The following is a 15969-nucleotide window of genomic DNA, read 5'->3' as shown; positions in this document are numbered from 1 at the left end:
TATCTACCGCGTTAAAAAGTCGATTTTTCAGACGATTTGAAATGACCATTCGCTCATTTCGAGACAACAAGGTTCCAGTGAATCTCTGGATTCATATATAGATTTTATTGATAGCACTTGTCGACGACTAGGTGTGTCTCAAGTAGATCGGGTTTACTATTTTGTTAGCGGGTTGCGTGCAGACATTAAACGCGAGGTTTTGATGGGTCAACCGATAGATTATCTCACAGCAGTTAATCTAGCACGCCACAAGGAACCAGTTGACCGCACCATTGCGGATAGCCATAGCAGCTTTCAACTTTGTAACTTGTTACGTGACGATTTGTGTCAGGAAATACATGACAGAATAGAATCGTTAAGGGAACGTTTTTGCCCAAACTGAGGAAGTCGTGATAGTAATCATCAGTCCTCTACGCAATCGTATCGTCGTCGTTATACCGGTGGATTCACACCTCAGGGCCCAATCTTCTTCAAATGTGGTGTAGTTGACCACAAAGCTCGTAATTGTACTAGTCAGCCACATCCTTACTACTCTTCCGAACCTCGACGAAAAACGCCCAGTCATCATGATACTAGACTTGTATCAAATCCCGTCAAACATTTTTCAATTAGTATCAAATGTATTGGAAGTTCTCCTTTCGTTTTGAAACAATAGGTCAGTTCTCTAATGCATGAAAGCAAATTGCAAATCTCTACTAGGACGATCGAATACATCGAAGTGAACGAGCATTCTCTACTTACCGAAATCGCCAGCGGTTTTGATGAAGATATTGATCCAAATTCGTCTTTTGCGACTTGTTTTGAAAGTTTTTACGGCTCCTAATAGTTCTAATGCCCCCAAAGTTAGCCTCGAAGAAAAGAATATAAAACAGACACAAGGCGCGTCCTTTCAAGAATTTCCTTGGATCAATTTAAAGTTTTTGAGCTGGACGAAAATACGAAAAGTATCGTCGATGATGTTCAGAAAGTTTATGCAGCACAAGTATTTGACGCCTTTACAGTGAAAGTGTCTTTTATTTCGCAAGAGATTTCGAAAATAGAACAAACCCAGTCTCAACACCAAGCTTCCGATTTGCAATTGGATGTTCCTACGAGAGTAAAAAACGATTGCCTTTTCTTAAGCGAAAAGTATCTCCTGGCATGCTGGTTCTCTGGTTATAACTGATGGGCAAAAGAATGATTTATCTCTAAGGTCACCAGGACCGTTGATGCTCATCTATTTCTATATCATTATGATAAAATTCCTGCTAAAATTTGCTCAAATCATCTTAGAGAGAACACGCTTGTCATTCTGTGTTCCTTATTCTTTCTTTCCCCCAAAGACTTCGGTCGATCTTAGTAACTGTGATCTCAACTTTGTTAAATGGTGTTTATAAGGCAGAGTTATGGTCAGCAAGACGTTCACTAGGGCGAGGAAGTGCCACATTCTTTCTAAAGCGTTGCGTTTTTTTGTGTATACAGTTAACTAACTAATCTTTAGGCAATCACCTAAGGATATTTATTGAATCGGGAGATTCAAATTAATGAGGGAGGTAATGTTATAGAAGTAAATGTGGATTTATTTGTGAACCATTGACCGAAGGTCTCAATGGCGACGGTTAACCGATAGGTGTAAAACGGCCAAAACTTCAGTCGATAGCCGTAAAAAATGAAAATTTTAACCGTTAGTCGTAATTAGGGTAAAAAGAGTTAACCGTAAAAAAGCCTTTGTTTCCTAGATAGATTTGTTAATTTTAAGGAAGGTGCTAAACTCACCTAGACCGGTTGCGTTTCTTTTTATCGCCACTACTTTGGCTCCGTAGGCTAGCGTGTCTACTTTTGGTTTTCAAGATCTTTTTCAAATCAACTGTTACGTCTGTTATCAGGAATGGTCCCTTTCATCCCTTTGATGTGAAGTATATATGAAATAATTCATTTCATCTTTCATCCCTTTGTTACAGAAGTACTTTGAAATGCGCTCTTTCCATGAAACCGAACATTATGGTGCGACATAATGCAATTTATATCGGGGCGTGGTACGCACGTGATATTCCGCTGGGTTGGCTTGTACCAGGCACGTGTTTGATACTAGCATTAGTTTGGCCAATCAGGTTTAAGTAAATCACCTGCCTAGTATACGAAAGACAGTTCCAGCGAGATATTTTTCCTTACTCCTCTCGCCATCAGATTCAACAGATCCCCAGAAAAACTTTTTCCAAGAGCGCTCCTTTTTAACTTTTTCAGGCAAGTACTCATTAGCTTCAATTTTTTATGTAGACATCGGTTTTTATGGCACCGCTACGAATTTGGATTCACGGTCACTCCCTCATTCGCCGTGTACACGTTCTTCTTCGTCAAAATTTTAATGAGGTATTTGCCAAAAAATTTGCATATCGATGGGGATCTTTCCATCAAATGGCATGACATCGGGGGAAGAACTATTTCTAAAGTAATCCAACATGATTTGGGAATAGTAGAGACATTTGCCCCAGAGATTGTCGTCATCCAGTTGGGCATCAATGATCTGTCTTCCCTTTCCGCCGTTGAAACTGGCTCAGCTCTCGAGGACTTATCTCGTTTGCTACATGAGTCACACGGGGTGCAAAGGGTCTGTGTTTGCCATACTATTTTTCGCGGTAATGCTCCTTTATTCAATCGCCAGGTTAAGTTATTAACAAAATATCTCAAAGTAGTTTTGGAGCCGATTCCTTATGTTCTTTAATGGCGACATAGATGTTTTTGGAACTGTAAATCCCGTTTTTTAACACGCGATGGTGTCCACCTTAATCACTTAGGACAGTACAAATTTTTCCGTAGCTTGAGAGGGGCAGTGTTACAATGTTTGCGATCTCTCCAGGCTAGCGGGTAAAGTTGCTTCATTAGCTCGATTTGATCCAATTTACGTTTTGTCTAATAATCCACTTTGCTTTTCCTTAGTTCCAATTTGATCCAATTCAAATTACTTTGGATAATCTGATCCAATTTGTGTAAGTGAGAATGTCATGCAACTGAACGGCTATACTTTTCCGCGAGGCCGATTGTCATACCAGGCCCACTGTTTCTTGCGTTCTCGACCGTGATAGTGCGGCTTTGGTGCCATTTACTTTGATGCTGTATGTGATCAGCACCTCTGTCAAAGCATTTGTTGTTGACAGTAGATTAGTGTTCAAGTCGCGGTTGCAACAAATCGTGCATATTATGGCCTTCGCGTTGTTGTTTTGTGCTATCACTTTGCCTATTCAGTGTACAACCCATTGATCGCCCTTTCGGAGGTGTGTCCAATGCACTAGGCATTCTGTGATTTTGCACTTGTTTTATTTTTGGCCGAAATTGCATTGTATTCTACGTCTCACTTTAAATTATCTTGGTTTTTTATATTATATCCGTTTTGCCATTGCACCCTAGCCTTTTATTGTTCGTGCAGGTGCTCCTCTCAACAGCTATTTCATTCCGTTCTTCAGACAACAATGCTTGGCGGCTGAAGACAAAACTGCCTCCGTTACTTTAATGGTCCCACATACCGCATAGTTGTCTGTTTCTATTTCTCATATTTTACTACCAATTCTATTCTGTGTAAGAGATGCCTCCTAGCAAGCGTTCCTCCACTAAGACTTCTGCAGGCGCCGCTCCTAGAGCAAAAAGGAATCGCTCCTCCGCGGCGACGTCGATGGCCATTTCCGACAGTGTCGCACTACCAACTAGCGACGTCACGTCGAGTTCGAGCTCAGGCACCGTGTCGATTGATGTTGCTGCCCTGTCCGCCACAGTGTCTACCGTGGTAACAGAAGCCCTTAAGACCACCCTCTCGTCCGAAACCTTGACTGGCATTTTAAAAAACACTGGACCCCCTATCCCTTTGGAACCACTGGCCATGGAATCCTCCAGCTCTGTGGGCGCCGTCTTAACTGCGGAGGTAGCTGATATTCTTCAGGACGGTCTCGCCTCAGGTACAAACAGGGGAGGCGCTCCCACTACTTTAAACGACTCTCGGCCACAGAGCACCTTTACGAGCATCTCTGTGCCCCTAGCTCTAGGGTTAGTGGTAAATTGAAAGCCAAAATATTCGCGAACGAATAAGTAGACTTGGGGGCTTTACTTTCTTCTTCCCCTAACAACGAAGGGAAAAATGATCTGCGTGAGTTTAAGTTTCAGTCTCACATGAGATTCTGTCTCACGCAGTGGTCGGAAACAAGGTTTTATGGTAGCCTGAGTGTGTATAGCCGCCCCCTCCCCTCAGAAAAAATAGCCCCTTGGCAGCCCAGTTAAGAGTGCCAGTCCCTTCAGATTGCTGAATTTTCAAGATGGCGTCGCTTTGTTATTTTCTAGTTTCATCCTATCGTTCAGCACTTTTTGCCCTTTCAAAATGTAACCTAGGCAGTATTTCGATCTTTTTGATATGTCCTCCAGCTGCTGAACATACTTTACGGCGAAATATGAAAGAAAATTCACGAAGAGGACTTAAAACAAACACGAAGACCGGATCGGCCTGTTTACAAACAAAAGCTTGGAAACTATAACAAATGTGAGTTTTCTAATTTCTTCCTGTCTCAGTGACCCAAAATGATTATAAGTGTTTTGGTTACGTGGATGATAGTAGACTGCAATTTGGCTATGAGAGTTGTTCTGTCGTTTTAGTTATGCGCTGTAGATCAATTCAAAAATGCCCGATTTTTGGTTCGTTTGTAGACACTGAGTTTAGGTCAGAAAAAACAAGAAAATTTTAGGCTTGCCGGTGGCTACTAAAGGGCAACGGCCAGGAAAAATCGACCAAAATCTTAGTTTCGTGGCAAGAGTTGAAAAATCAATTTCATTCATTTTTTGTTCATAGATAGCTTTTAGGTAGATAAGAAACCTAAAGTAGATTTTATATTGTTCCTGCCAAAAGCTTTTTATTTGTGAGAAAACTAGAAGATCGGTTTTCGACGTCCGAGTGTCAGTGTCAGACTGCCCTAATTTTTAACCTGAAATTCGCTAACATTAACTTTCCTCGCGTTCGCAAGCGAAGCTGCATGGAAAAATTTGGACACTTTCCACTAAAGGGTACTAAAAGGTACTTTCAGGACAATAGCGAAGCTCGTCGTACTGAAATAATTCAAAAATGAGGAATAGGTTTTCAGGATAACGAAAGCTTAAGTTCGTCACTCATTTTCGACGGCAATATTCAACATATGGTATAACTCCAAATTCTCTTCATGCTATTTAAATCACACATTTAGACATTCATTTAAAACATACCTGGGAATTGGCTTGGGTTAATGAATGCAATCTCTGTAAGACACCATCGAAGTTCAGGAATTTTCATGGTAGGCCGGCTGTAATTGTATAAACACTTTCAATTTCAAAACCCACAAAAGTAGATATGGACAGCCTAAAGGCTCGCCTTTTTTTTCTCTTTGTAGGTTTTCCCATTGCAAAATTCCTTTTTTCAATCAAAGAGTGGGGTTAAAAGTTGAAACTGGGTCAATGCAGACTGAGTGTAAAATGCAGACTGCAGACTGAGAGTAAAACGCAGGCTGGGTGAAAAATGCAGAATAAAGACTGTAGACGTTTTTAAACATTTGTGCTCCTTCTTCTCCAAATCGGTGAAATAGCTAGCCGGTATCAGTTATACACTTCGCTTCCTAGTCGAAGTGCATTGCACATTCGCCAGAAGTTTCAATGAACATCCGATCAGCTTAAGTCTGCGTACCTTGATTTGCAACACTTTCATAGATAGTCATCCAGAACACCTTTTTTTTGTTGTTGGAATGATTTACTCCCTTTTTTAACGCCATAACTCTTCCTGTACAGTATTTTGGGTCAGCAGCTTTCACTTAAGCGTAAACATCGTGGTGTTGTACCAATTCACGGTCCCTGGTCACGTGTATCGAAAACTTCGCGTCTAAAGTTGAAGTGTGAAGTCTCTCGGACGGAAAAAAAGGTTCTAGATTGCGATTATGTTTTCGGGTCGTCGACGACGTTCCAGAGAAGAAAGGAATGGATTTGTGAAAGCAGATGTCGTCAAGTAAGTGGTCGTTTACATGTATTTGCGGGATTTTTTTAAACCCTTCCACGACTACAGTTTATGCTTGGTCTGCATTTTACCCCAGCCTGCGCTTTACTCTTATTCTGCAGTCTGCATTTTACACACAGTCTGCATTTTACCCCTGGTCCACAGTCTGCAGTCCGCAGTCCGCATTCCGCAGTCTGCGTCTTACACTGACCGAACTCTACCAGCCGGCGACTCTGCGTGACAATCTGTTCCATGACTGCACGTGACATAACGTACGTTTGAAGAGACGGAGCCGTCAAAATGACAGTCACCGAATCACGGTAGTAACGCAACGCAATTCTTGAAAGAGTAACATTTTCGATCCCGACAGTATTTTGAAGACGAAAAAAATCAAACGCACTTTTTCTGGTACTCACTTTTTATCGACAAATAAGGACTTTAACAATGGTACTTCGCTAAGGATGACGGAACAGGAAGATATTTCGTTTTGTGACTTTACGATCAGGGAAACTTTAGAGCCGTCAAATAAGTTATTTTGGTCACGCCTCACTATTTTTACCGGACTTCGATGCTTTAGTTTGGAGGCTGCCTAAAGGAACCCAAGCAATTATCAGGTATGCTTTAGATGAATGTCTAAATGTGTGAATAAACGAGGACCGGGAAAATTTGGAGGTATAACACATGAAGAAAATTGCCGCAGAAAACAATGACGAAATTAAAGTTTTTGTCATCGTAAAAACCTGTTCTTCATTTTTGAATTACGTTAGTTCAACGAGCCTTGATATTGCTTTGAAAGTATCTTCTAGTGAAAGAAGAAGAGTTGTTCTATTGATGGAAAGTGTCCAAATTTCTCCTTGCGGCTTTATTTGCGAACGCGATGAGAGTTGATGTTAGCAAATTTCGGGTTGAAAATACGGCCATTTTGAGACTCCGACCACGAAAACGTTTCTTACTTTTCTCGAAAATCAAAGGCTTTTTGTGAGAACAACTTACATCTGATTACTTATCTACCTAAAAGCTATTTATGGACAAAAAATGAAGGAAATCGATTTTTCAACTCTTTCCACTTCATGGTCTATATTTCCTGACTGTCGCTCTATAAACAAATTTTATGGTTTGAGAAAGTAGTTCTGTGTTGTGTTCTATCGCATACACAAAATAAACTTTACTCGTTAAATTTTGAGGGCTCTGTGAGTTTCAGAGAGTGGTGAAAATTTGCTCAAAAAAATGGCGTCAGAAGGGGTTGAATAAAGTGATGCTCGTATCTCTCGTAATGCAAGAGCAGTGAAGAACTTATGTTTATTGTATTTGTCCATTTCTCCACCGACCTATCTATGATGTTAGTATGTGAACTTATTCTGTTGACCCCCTTCCGTTGACATTTTTCACATTTTGCCCGGTATTCTCTGACAACCACTCTTAAATACAAAATGTGTGATAAATGTTGTCTTCGTTAATTTTGATCAAAATATGAATCTAAAATTAATGAAAATGTGGTCATTGACAAAAGGTTCTTTAATGTAGTAAACCGTATGACGTGGGTTTATAGTTTAACATTGGTAGCTTTCACAATTAACGCCCGTGACACACGTCATTAAAAAAGTTATTCAAGAGACAGATGTTGTTTAACTATACCCTAAAATTCCGAAAATAAGCCCCGGGGCTTATATTTCTCAAAGGCCCTGTTTGAGGCGCTTATATTCGGAGGGGCTTATCTACGGAGGGAAATTTGCGTTTCAAAATCGAGCGGGCTTGCCTTATAAATGGAAGGAAATTTACCGTTTTTGCCTTGTGTTGCTTTGTTTGAGGGCAATTTCCGAGTACAAAGCCCCCGAGGGGTTTATATTTGGAGGGGTGATTTAAAGGAGGGTTTTTTGCGTTACGAGTTTGGGGGGTTTATATTTGGAGGGGCTTATACATGGAGGGACTTATTTTCGGAATTTTACGGTATATCCTCTTTAACAGCTTTCTGAGAAGATGACAAAACGCGACAGGTTAAAAGCACATCTTGCAGAGTTCTAAACGCTAAGTTAAGTGTTTCCAAAAAAAAACTATTTGTTTTCGTATCTGACGAAGTAAACCGGGGGAAGGGGAACAAACGGCAGGGCTAAAAGTGTGCCGCAGAAGCCTTCAGGCCATGGGGCCCGTTTCTCGAAAGACCCTGTTAACCCTTTAAGTCTCAATGGTGACCAACTGATCAATTTCTTCCAAAAGATATCCATACATTGTCAAGAGATAACGTTATGAGAATTAATAAATTGATCACCAAAGAACAAATGCGCTGATCTTTTATCAAATTCTCTCAACTAATTCTTTAAGGAACTGTATGAAGATCAGTTTTGGCGAATTTGTATGTGGATACTGGGGCTTAAACAGTTAAGACAAAAATCGTTTATTTCGCTACCCTATTTAAGGCGAGAGACCTCATTTTATGGCGGTAACTCATGCTGTTTCGCAAACAGAATAAAGCAATTTTTCAAACCACGACCATGAAATTGGATTTTTTGGGAAAACATTGTTTGTAACGCAAATAAAGGCCATGCCGCTCACCGCTAAAAGACATCCAAAAAGACATCCTGCTCAAGACACTAAATGGTAAAACTGTACACCATGTTTAAATCCCATGACTCTGTTCAGAGAAAGATACTCGCTTAGGGAAAATACGGGAGCCCCCACCCCCCCCCCCCCGAATTCCTGAATTCCCTCCCCCCGACTCAACACCAAGAGCAATTTAAGGAGCCTCCTGGCAAGGTTGATCGGACAGCTTAAGAAAAGTAATTTTATCAGGTAATATTTTAGTTTAAAAAAACCTTCAACCGGATCTATCAAAATAAAATGGGCATTGTTGACTCAAACTTTGTTATTCCGCAAGACTAACTAAATAAAATGGAATAAAAAAGATAATCCACGTTTTTAAGCAGTACAATCGAAAACATTAAATTTAGTAGAGACAATTTGAAAATGTTCATATTTTGCTTTGAAAACTTAACTGAGTAAGTTGCCTACCAGCCTAGCTGCGGGCAAAAGAGGGATTTGCAACTTATTGCCATAAAAAAGGGCACCTAGTTGAGTACACGAAATTCCAAATCAAGTTATCTGGAACAACAAGTTTCCTCAGTGTTGATAAGATATCTGTTTACCGAAGAGATATTTACCGAGCCACGAAGTGGCGAGGTAAATATTCCTAAAGCCACTATTCACCGAGATTGAAAAGAATAATTGTTTTAGTACATACACACGCACACGAAGTGATCTCAACAAAATCAGCGAGGAAACCATTAAAAAGTACGATTTGATTGACAGATCAGGTCTGCTAGACACGCGACAGTTTAAAAATAGATCTTTGTAGAATTTTCAAACATGGCAATTCACAAGCTTATCAAGTGCGCAAACAACAGCGTAATGGCTTCAATGGAACCGCTAAAAGTTTGAATTGTTTCCTTACCTGAGAAGAAAAGAAGAGCTTTGTTGTTTTCTGTTGACTCGCCAAGTTTATAGCCGAAAAGGTTTGTTGTGTTGTTCTTCGCATGAAGTGCTGACAAAAATGGCGATTCGGTTCCTCGAGGTAAGACGTCGTTTTCATGTAGCATTCTTTCTTGAAACGTAGAATTTCTACAAACATTTGCTTTCAAATTTGTTTGTCATAAATAAAATTCGTTGTTGGGCCAAATTTTTCTTGTTAGGAAACGCTGAGTTCACAAAACGGCCTCTTCTAGGCGAATAAACGGGAGTTGTAAACAATCCATCGAGCACAAAACGCAACAACAGTAAATGGAAATCCTCGAGGTAAGACGACGTTTTCATGTAGCATTCTTTCTCGTGTTTACTTGAAACGTAGAATTTCCGCAAACATTTGCTTTCAAATTTGTTTTTCATAAATAAACTTCGTTGTCGAGCCAAATTTTTCTTGTTAGGAAACGCTGAGTCACAAAACGGCCTCTTCTAGGCGAATAAACGGGAGTTGTAAACAATCCATCGACCACAAAACTCAACAACAGTAAATGGATAAACGCCGTTTTGAATCCTTCGAAGTCTTTTCTTGCCTGAAAAAAAGTCAGCCCTAGGATTTTGTCGACTTTTAAAAGATCTTTCTCTGAGAAAATGGGGAAAAAACGAGCTCACACATTATCCACTCGCTAGGAGGTGGATATTGTTGAATAGTCCGAGATAGCGAACCAATCAGATTGCTTAAATCACCAAGATCACTCACTGTGTATATACTAAAGGCTATTGTAAAATCTGGGACTTATTTTCGGTTGATGATGAACAACTAACCCTGAACAAAGTTTTTTCATTATGAATGTAATTAATTCCATTCCAGCAGCAGGGCGTTTGGCAATTCGAACAGCTAATATTGCACCAGTATAATTTTCTCCTCTATCGAATACACCAGCTATTTTGATATATATCTTAATTCCAATTCCAATTCTATCGGTCTTTTCTGGCGAAAAAACTGAAACCACACCAATATTATTGACAATGTTATTGTTGATAATTTCAAAGGATAGGATATAATCTTCGGTAAATTTGATGTTGGAGATGATTTCCTTTTAGGATATTACTGTCTCAGGCCAATCTATGTTGTAGTCATTACTTAGGGTGCGTTCCTTTGGGATGATCCGGATCAGCATCAGTGATCCGAGATCACTCGGATCATGGTAGATCAAATGAACAGCTGAATCCTGAGTTGATTCATCGTTTTAAAAATGTTGATCTAACAAAATCCGAGTGATCTCGAATCACTAATCCTGACCCGGATCATCTCAAAGGAACGCACCCTTAGTGTCCTTACCAATACAAAAAATGCTACCAAGTTATCAAGAAGATATCAAGCTAATTTTATCAGGGAGCACTAGCCATAATCCTGGCCTAATTTGGTAATTTTTGTAGGCATAGCAGTAACAACTTTAAAACGTCGGCCCAAAGGTTTCAACTTTTAATTCACGTCCATTCTTGCCGTCCCTTGCAATAACAGACGGGAAACGCTAAGTTTAAATGCAGTAAACATAGTCCAGAATACTAAAACAAACCATTTTTAATTGCTGCAAAATTCAATTCAATTCAATTGCTGCGAAAACAGTTTTAGGTTTTTTGTGAAAAAGATAGCAAATGACAGCCCCTTTAAGTAGCCTCTGCTTCATTTTTGTCTTCTACCCAGTTGCCATCATATTTGTTAGCTTTATTTTTTAAAAATTCGATTAGATCCTCAGAATGTTGTTGCGGTCATGACGTGAGCTTGGTTTTGTTTCAAACCAAAACGTACATTTAATGATATTTTCCACATATTTTACATCTTTGTGCATCCATATTTTACATCCATTATTGAAACTTCTTTCAATAACGTTGTTATTTATAATATGATCTTGAAAATGCATTATTTTAATGGGTCGACATTCATTTTTTTTTTGCATTTGCACGTACAAATATTATTTTATTTTGTAGAAACCATTGAGCACATCTGCACGGTCATAAACACTCACCGCTAACACGTTAAGACAACAATTTACAGGATTGCATGAGCATTATAATTTCAAGAGGGACAATGAAGTATATATCAATAACGTACCGAGTTTTTTTCACTCCATTCTCGGGTTATGATAAAACTTAAATTGTGAATCCGCCAAGACAGAAAGGAGCTGCGTTAGGCATGCGCAAGTACCGAAAACAGTCGTGGATAATAATTGTTTCAGTGGATCTTGCGACGATTAAAACGAATAAGCCTCAACCTATGCAAAGAAATCCAGAAAATCATACTTAACTGATTTTAAAACAAAAAGAGAAAATTATAATTCAAATTTGATCACGGTAACACCAAAGTTCTAGCGCGCCGTTTTCGATGCCGTCGCCGCTTAGCATTACACGATTTTATATTTTGTTTGAGTAAACTATAAATATTAACGAGAGCTTTGCTTTTAGCCCTGGCTAAATCTTTAAATTAGTCATTGTGACTCAGTCAAGATAAAAACAATGATAAACTCCATCTTGTTTTTCTTAAGACAATGCGAGTCTTTGGACTGGAGCGACTGTTTTGCTATGTTGTTATTGTCGGCTACTCATTTCCGACTAATTAGGGGGTGTTTGTCATTTTCACAGTGTTTTCGGGCAGGCGTTTCCTCTTCTCTCTCTCCGCCCCCTTCCCGCTCCCTTTGACTCGCCCCATTTTCTCCTCTCTTCGGGAAGTTTCAACATGGCGCTTTCGTGAGCAAAAACATTTGCGCGCCCGAAGAAAACGCCTGTATTGCAGGCTACATCGCGCACTGGAATTTTTTTAAATTTATTTTGAGCTTGAAACAACCCTGAATGAAAAAAGAAATAGCCAAAAAACATTCAAGTGATATGTGCACAGTAAGTAAGGAGATACGGATTCATGTTCAGCCCCATAATTTTTCATAGTTTGTTTATGCAGTCCGTAACTTTATCTTGTATCGCACGCACGCATTGTTTGTGTTGAATATGTAATTTTAGTTTGTCCTTTACAAAAATATTTTCGTTCATGACTTTGAGTTGACGAAACCAAACGAACGAAAATCTGAAACGGACGTGACACAGACCCTTTAAATCGCTTTGTAAGGCAATTACAGGCAATATCAACAACTTGTCAGATTTCAATTATAGAATCACGAAAACCATTAGACGCGCCTTTCTTAATATAAATTACTAGATACTAGATATATATGTTACACTATATGATGGACTAGGCTTAATTCTTAGGCCGGTTCTGCTTGAGGCCCTGCTTCACCGTTTACAGTGTTTACTTATGTTATTTAAAGGTAGCCGGGATGTTTGCGCACGCTCCAAAAATGCAGGTGTGATTTTGTAGGGCTACACCTTCTGAATCTTCAGCTCTGATATCGGTTTCTAGAATCAAAGCACAGAAACGAGGAAACTCACAACTAGAGCAAACCAAAGCTAGGGTTTTTTAATAAAACAACTAAAACATTTTTAGCAAACAGAATCAAAAGCAAACCCTGATCCTTGAATACCTTTTTACCATTTACTTATTATAGGCTCTCTTACCCCCTGACGCCTGCAGTTAATTCCTTCAGAATTTCTATTTTTCCCAGTCACTGTCGAACATGATTAGTTAGTCTACTTAGAGTATGTTACTCCCTGGTTTCCCTTTCATTGATAATCTAATTATCACTTTTGCACTATGCACTTTTTCTTTTTGTGTTTGATGTAATAACAATTGCAATAAAGACGAAAGGAGACACGGTGTTTTTCGTTTTTATTTTCATTTTTTTTTTTTTTCATTTTCAAAAATATTCTCGCTTACGATCAGGTTCATAACAAGTAATTGACGAAACTAAACAAATCAAAATCTGAAACGGACGTGACACAGTCCCTTCAAATCGCTTCGTAAGTCAATACAATATCAACAAGAACCAGTCAGTTTACACGAGAATCACGAAAATCATTAGACGTGTCTTTCTTCTTGAATTCTTAGATCTCTTATGCTATATGACAGACCAGGCTTTATTTTCTCCTTCTGTAAACTTCTCCTTTCACTTCTGGTTGTTCTTTAAGCCTATTCTGCTTCAAGTCCTGCTTCACAGGTTACTTCATTTGACGTTATTTATAGGTAGCGAGGATGTTTGCGCACGTCCCATAACCGCAGATGGGATTCTGTAAGGCAACACCTTCTGAATCGTTAGCTCTGATATCCGTTTCTAGAATCAAAGCATAGTAACGGGAAAACCCACAAAAAGAAAACAGGCGTAAATATGGCCTAAAATTTAAAAAAAAAAAAAATGGCTCAATCATGGCTTGCCGGGACGCCCTCTTAATAGTGCGACCATAATTGTGCACAATTGGCTATGTAAAACCCATTTACTTATACCAAACTTATAAACCCAAACCATTTTCGATCATTCAATTAAATGATATTAATCAGCTCCATACCAAATATAGAGAACGTTAAATGAGTTTTGACCGCAACTGATAATATGTTCTCTCATCCAATTTATACTGAAGTGCTTAAAATATATGACGGAATACAAATTTAAAAAGCCTTAATTTGAATATTAGCCCTATTCACCTGCCTGTGATATTTAAAGTTTTTAATGTACCTCGTAAAACTATATCGTTTTAAGACAAGGAAACTGATTTTTATTGAGGATGTCGATCACGAACGCTAATTTTACATCTTGAGTTCACGGACAGAATTCGGTCAGATACGAGGAAGGACTTCGTGAAAAAAGTTTTCAAAAAACTTTTGTTCTATTTTTTGGCGACTCATTTGATCAGGTATGTTTGTGCGATATTTAGAGTCTAATTAAAGGTATGCTTTGCAAAATTTTCTTTCATACCTTTCGCCCCTTTAGAATGGCCACCGCTCAATAAATAACTAAGGGCTAATAACAAAAATAACACACTGAACAAGTAATTCAGTCATTTGCTGTTTACAGGAATCAAAACAAAACATTTGAAAGCGAGTAAAAATAAACACTATACTATGTACACCGAGACGCAAAAAAAGAACACAAGAAACATATCATGGATTGATGCAAATAGTAGAATTGAATAATCAATTTAATATGTATATACCTGGATCTTTGAAAACAAAATTGGCAGGCATTCTGCAATCTTTCTCAACGCCCTCTGTCTAGGCCTGTCCGCTTTGTTCAACATTCTCGTAAAAGTCTCAGGGGACTGAAAATCATGTACAAATTATAAGTCAATTTATCAATTACAACAGATTGACAAATGCATCATCAGTCTCAAACATTATCGATTGAGTGGAAAATACGTTTTACAACTCGTACGAGTGGACAACTTAAGCATATCGAATCGACAGGCAGAGTTTTCGAGTGGAAAATGCATCTCAGTTAAGACACTCAAGGGTCCCTTCCAGTCGTGTCAGACGTGCGGGTTGGAGAAAATTATTGTAGACTCTTCAAAATATTAAAAACGTCTTTCAAGAATGCATGGCGGAAAAACAGAAACATGGGCGAACGCGCAACACGCAACTTACGTGTATGTATATCTACCCAGTCTTCTTCCATCTTTTTTCAAACCGTCAACCGATCAATTTCAGTTTCTGAGAAACTGCCCACCTACCCCTCCCCTAAGCTAACATGAACACTTACTTCTTCACTTAGGGCAAAATGATGGCTTAGGGGAGAGGTAGGTGGGCAGTTTCCCAGAAACCTATATTGATCCAAAAATTAACCGCTAACCACGACCTCTTGAGACCCTACTATTATTACGACTTTTCCGAATTTCGAAAAGAGGCTTTTGTCTTTGCTTTTTTATATTTTTATAAATCGTTTGTACGGCAGGGTTTGGATGTCGTCATGGCGAGTTGCCCCAAGCCATTAGTTTTAAAACTAAGACAAATGATTTATAACAATATAAAAAGCAAAGACAAAAGCGGCTTGAGTTTTCTTGATATTTTGGACGGACAATTAAAAGCTGTCCTTCTTCGATGAAAACGATACAACTGGAAATTTAAAACCAGTAAAATAAGGGGCTACGTCGCGATATTTGATATACTGTATTTTGAAGAAACTTAACTGAATTCCAAAATTAATGGTCCAGTTTTGTTTTTATTCAAGACTATATTTATGCCTTGAAACTATTTCCTGTCGTCTGTTGTAACCAGGGGCACCCAATGAGAATATAGTTCAAAACCTGACTTAAACATAGCATTGTTAAACGTATTTTAGTATTTAAACGGCAGATGTAGGCATATTTTTATCCCCTAAAAATTTTTCATCTGTTCGAATTTCCTAGCTGAAAGTCTAGTGATCCGAAAATTATAGGGATCAAAACTTACCTGTTCGAAATATTTCAGCCAAAAAGGCTCTCGAAAATTTCAGGGTAAAAATCCGTTAAAAATGGGCAATTATAGCATTCTTTAAATGTTCGAAAATCCTAGGAGAGGCAGGCAAACAAGAAATTTCACAACAAATGTTCCGAAAATTCTAGATCTCAAATCGTCTTCCGAACAGATATTTGGCGAAAATTGACGTTGAGTGCCCCTGTTGTAACGGATG

The 15969-nt window shown here is 38.8% G+C and overlaps 1 protein-coding gene across 1 annotated transcript in view; it reads left to right on the top strand.

Annotated features, from left to right (window-relative positions):
- The first annotated feature begins 9543 nt into the window (after positions 1–9543).
- LOC140932198 (uncharacterized) overlaps positions 9544–15969 on the top strand; it is a 51382-nt gene continuing 44956 nt past the window's right edge. Inside the window, exon 1 of the mRNA XM_073381838.1 lies at positions 9544–9757. The gene's annotated coding sequence lies outside the window, so the exon portion shown is untranslated. The remainder of the gene's footprint in view (positions 9758–15969) is intronic.

This window comes from Porites lutea, chromosome 3 (assembly GCF_958299795.1).
Source record: "Porites lutea chromosome 3, jaPorLute2.1, whole genome shotgun sequence".
NCBI classification, from domain to species: Eukaryota; Metazoa; Cnidaria; class Anthozoa; order Scleractinia; family Poritidae; genus Porites; species Porites lutea.
Note: the sequence above shows the minus strand (reverse complement) of the source record. Positions and strands in the feature narration are given on the sequence as shown.